This window comes from Etheostoma spectabile, chromosome 7 (assembly GCF_008692095.1).
Source record: "Etheostoma spectabile isolate EspeVRDwgs_2016 chromosome 7, UIUC_Espe_1.0, whole genome shotgun sequence".
NCBI lineage: Eukaryota > Metazoa > Chordata > Actinopteri > Perciformes > Percidae > Etheostoma > Etheostoma spectabile.
Window position 1 is genome coordinate 8,281,361 of NC_045739.1, and position 4,848 is coordinate 8,286,208.

The following is a 4,848-nucleotide window of genomic DNA, read 5'->3' on the forward strand; positions in this document are numbered from 1 at the left end:
AAAAAGTAACTAAATTAGATACTCAGTTACAAATTATAAAAGTAACTTGCGTTGCTTTCAAGTACATTTTTTAAATGCTCAAATGTGACCCCACCTCCAGCCCTCTTTAATGGAACTTAAAATACATGTGCATGTTCAATTATTTGTGGTAAATCTAAATATTATAATGAAATGGACACTTAATACAAACATACAAAAATATACACTTTTTGTAGTGCAAATAACATAAGTGCCTTGATTTTTATACTTGTACGCTGTTGGGTGCGTTGAGCCACGTGTGTGTGTGTGTGTGTGTGTGTGTGTGTGTGTGTGTGTGTGTGTGTGTGTGTGGTGGTGTTGGTGTGTGGGTGTGTGTGTGTGTGTGTGTGTGTGTGTGTGATAGAGTGAGGGAGAAGTGAGAGAGTTACAGCAATTAGCCACTCTAGAGTCATAGTGAGAGAAACAAAGTGTCTCCCCTATGTTTTCTGACCCCGGTGGGAAATCTTTAGCCACAACTCTACCTCTGATTGGCTTACATGAAATTTTACTCAGTCTCAGCCAATTGTTGTCTCATGCACGGCCCACTAACCAAGGAAGAAAAAAAGTCTTTGCATCTTGGCTCAGAGATCAAGTTGGTCTGATGAAAAAATCAGCTTCAATTATAGTTACGCGCCTCTTTTTATCGGCAGTACGGTTACGGCATTTTTAAGATGGGAAGAGTAATCAATTAGATCACTTATTACTGAAGAAAAGTATCGCCGTTATTTATAACGTTATTATATAGTTATATAGCGTTATTCCAATCATTGTACCTCACCCAGCTGAAATTGAACCAGATAAACCAAGAACGTACTGCAGTGCAGTATATGTGTAACTGGCTTTTTTGCCGCCTTTAGCAGCTGATGATGCAGAAAATTGTGGACAATGACCTTTGGGCTAAAAAGGCTTTAAGCAGCCTGTCAGAGCCATTTGAGCTTACTACATTATCCAGAGCATGGTTGTAGCTTTCCTGGCTGATATAATATGCTTTACTTAGTCACATGTTCCTAAGGCGGTCATAATCACATCTACAAATACAGAATTCAGGAACATAAAATTCCATAACACTCTGTCACAACATGCTGACATGTAAAATAATCATAGGCAGATAAGCGTACACATATTCATAACCACATAGCAACACACACTTCCTCATTAACAACACGAACACAGGCGTCACACGTGAGTTTGTGTAGTGAATGCGTCTGTTGTGTGGAAGTAGTGAGGTGTTGACAGAGAAGAAAGAGGAGGGGTCTTCAAACACATCTCCAGCCAGGTCGTGCTCTCCATTATGCCCTGCCAAGGGCCATGTTTGTTGATTTTCTGGCCCCTAAATCATTAATTTAAGTGCAGACGACGGTGAAGAAACCTGAGAATGGCGTCCAACACACATGCACAAATTCACACACACAAGCATGTACATGCGCAGACAAACATTTGGTCACACGCAAGCTGGTTGATGTGGACATACATACACACCACGTGTTGCATAACAAATGATGGCTCTTTAATTGCTGGGCATGTTTATTTACTCCTGGCTGTAATGGATGGTCCTTCTCTGCCTGGCAGCCAATCAGAAGGAGACAGGACGTTTGAGCAGCCCTGCAGAACTGGACACATTCCATACAATTTGACATTTCTCTTCCTACACAATGCACTAACCTAAGATGCTACCATTAAATATGTTAATCCCCTTACATCTAAGACTTATGGGTCATTACGCAGGTTAAATTGTCTCTATCACAATAGTTTATCCAACTTTACCTGTGAACGTCTCTTGTCCCCTACAAACAAAGTATACATACAAAGTATGTATTAAAGTTCTATCATCATCCTTTCTCTGAGTGACGGATGATAACGTCTTCCTGTGATTGGTAGTTATTTTGGGGCCTGTTTGTTCAGCCAATGAGGCGCCCCCAGCAAGCTAGACATACATCATTGTTTCTTTTTTTTCCACAACCTAAACCCCAGGAAAGAAGTGAGTTGTTGCTGACTGCTGTGCGGCCTGAATAACAGACACATTCCAACAGTTTTTTTTTGTTTTTTTTTAAATTAATGAGCACTTGATGTTTGGGCTGCTGCCAACTGCATTTAGAGCATTCTTAAGGAGCTCTGGAGGCTCGCCAGACAGTTACAAGCAAGAAAATGATCAACCTCAATCTAAGAAAAAATACCTACACTGGACCTGAGTGTCATGAGTTCTCTTTGTCCACCACCAAGCAATGTGTTGTATGATGTAACCTTTTATGAGAGAGACTTTAAAAAGATGTTTGGCTACATGATGCATCTTCGTATCCCTGTGTGGATTACAGCATATGTTTTTTATTCTTTACCTCTCATACTGATTATTCTTTCTTAATGTTTCTTTCCACAGCTGTAGAGCAGGCACCAAGAGATTCAAGAGCTTCAACTGCAAGCATACACACTGAACCGGCCTATACCTCCCACCATCATCACCACCAGACATACTTATAAACATATATATATGTGTGTGTATATATATATATATATATATGTACATACACACACATAAATACACACAAGCTCCAGGACCCACTATTTCAATGGATCGTGGACAAGCGCTCAGCTGGTCAGATATTCTCCTGTCTTTTTGATGATTGTCACCTTTACTGACAAAGGCAATGGCCCACTGAGGGTGGGTGAATGACCCTCACACGACCATCAGTCATCTCTGTGGACCTTCAAGGTATTGGCAAGCGGCCTTCATTTCCCTAGTTGTTTTCAGTAGACGGGGAGCTGCATTCGATTAACAGTATTGTGGGGCTACAGAGTTCTGGCTTCACATTAACTGCACAATCACTCCACCACTGTGGACTACCGGTGTGGATAAAGTGAGCTAGTGGAACTAGCCGTTAACCCATACCAATCCTGGACTAGTTTATGATGAAATGATGTGTTTACTTCCTCAGCTAAATATCAGACTTTTGTAAATATAACAACATGGACCTCAAAATCCACAATCCACAGAGACCTTCTCAATGTACCGTGCCAAAGGAGACAACCCTGTCTGCTGAAACAAAAAAACTGGAATGGGACTATCTGAATATATCTGAATTATTTGGACTCCGCAGTAAACTGTCCTAGTTGCTCATTTATTTGACTATGTCCCACTTACTGCTGAAAGATCAACAAGGAAACAAACAAACAACCAATGTGGGCTTGAAGATGCCCCACAAACGTTTAAACATCAGCATACACCTTCTCTAAAAATCTGGATTCTTATTAACACGGAAGGAAATACGGCTGACCCCAAATCAGCCATCTTAGTGTAAGAACAGTCTGTTTAAACATTTCTCCTTGTGTTCGTTTAGCCTGCTGTACGTTTGTTTAATGAACCAATATCATGTTCTGTTAGCTTTTCTACATCCAAAACCGTTTTGAGTGCCACACTTCTCTTTTTTTAAGTTTTAACAGCTGTATGTGACTTATTATGCTGATGAGTGATGTATTATTTTGTTGTCCATATTTTGATCCTGTGAATCTGAATGGTGATTCTGTTAATAATGAAGTGACTTGCATTATAAAGCACTGTGTCATTACTATTTTCACTGTCTTGGAAGTTGACAATAACATACAGTGTTATGTTTTGATTTGACGAACAGTGTTTCCATTTGACCCTTACCTATCAGGTACAGTTTTTGTACTGTGTGTGTGTGTGTGTGTGTGTGTGTGTGTGTGTGTGTGTGTGTGTGTGTGTGTGTGTGTGTGTGTGTGTGTGTGTGTGTGTGTGTGTGTGTGTGTGTGTGTGTGTGTGTGTGTGTGTGTGTGTGTGTGTGTGTGTGTGTGTGTGTGTGTGTGTGTGTGTGTGTTTATGCGGCTCTCGTGATTGTGATGACTGTGAAAGTTTGGGGGGGTAACAGTATTCACCCTTGAATGGTTCCACAGTGTGTTGCAGTGACCAGCTTGTTTCTTTGGTTTGAATAAAAGTTGTTTTCACAAGAACTGCAACATGTGTGTCGTCAGAAACACAATAATGTGAGCATAGACATCGACAGTGTTATTGGTTAATTTGAGTACAACAATGGGTATTTTCACAAGATTAAAGTTTCACCGCCACTATGGCAACTACAACAATAGACTCTTGCGCTGCCCAAGAAAGAATTCTCCCCAGTTTTCATGGTCTACCAATTCTCTCTCCCTCTTTCTCTCTCATAAACTCTGCCAGATGTTGCCCAGTTTTCTTCCTAGGGGAACGTGGGGGGATGGAGAAGGGAGGGGTAGCAAGGCATGGTGAGGGATCAGAAATGTGGCTGAGCATGTTTTAAGTGCTCTTTGACGCAGTCACAGCCTCCAGCATCCACCACGGTAACATTAGCTGAGAACAGAACTCTTGCGAGATTTGCAAGCACTTCACACTCAATTCAGCCACAGGTATTCACAGTCACATGAAGAGTTACATTCCTAAAAAAAATCCACATTTTGTGAAAGCGTGTGACAAAATGAAGGCTTTCGCAAAAGCATTATCAGCCGAGAGCTACGTATATACACTACCGGTCAAAAGTTTGGGGTCACTTACAAATTTCCATTCCTCTCCATTATAGACAGAATATCAGCTGATCTGAGTGGGGGGCAGATCTTTAATGTAATATCTGCATTGACCATTATCCATAACCATTCTTTCAACGTTCCAAAGGCACATTTTGTTTACTAATCTGATATCATTTAAAAAAAACTAACTAGAAAAACATTGGAGAACCCTTTTGCAATTATGTAAACACATAATGTAATCTAAAAACTGCTGCCCTGGTTAAAAAAGCAATGCAACTGACCTCAGCTGGTATTCTGTCTATAATGGAGTGCAATAGAAAT

The 4,848-nt window shown here is 40.6% G+C and overlaps 1 protein-coding gene across 7 annotated transcripts in view; it reads left to right on the plus strand.

Annotated features, from left to right (window-relative positions):
- The window catches only part of LOC116692245 (ELKS/RAB6-interacting/CAST family member 2), a 147,488-nt gene extending 143,828 nt beyond the window's left edge, over window positions 1-3,660 (plus strand). For all 7 annotated transcript variants that reach the window (XM_032520362.1, XM_032520364.1, XM_032520366.1 and 4 more), the window contains one exon: window positions 2,393-3,660. The gene's annotated coding sequence lies outside the window, so the exon portion shown is untranslated. The remainder of the gene's footprint in view (window positions 1-2,392) is intronic.
- Window positions 3,661-4,848: the final 1,188 nt, after the last annotated feature.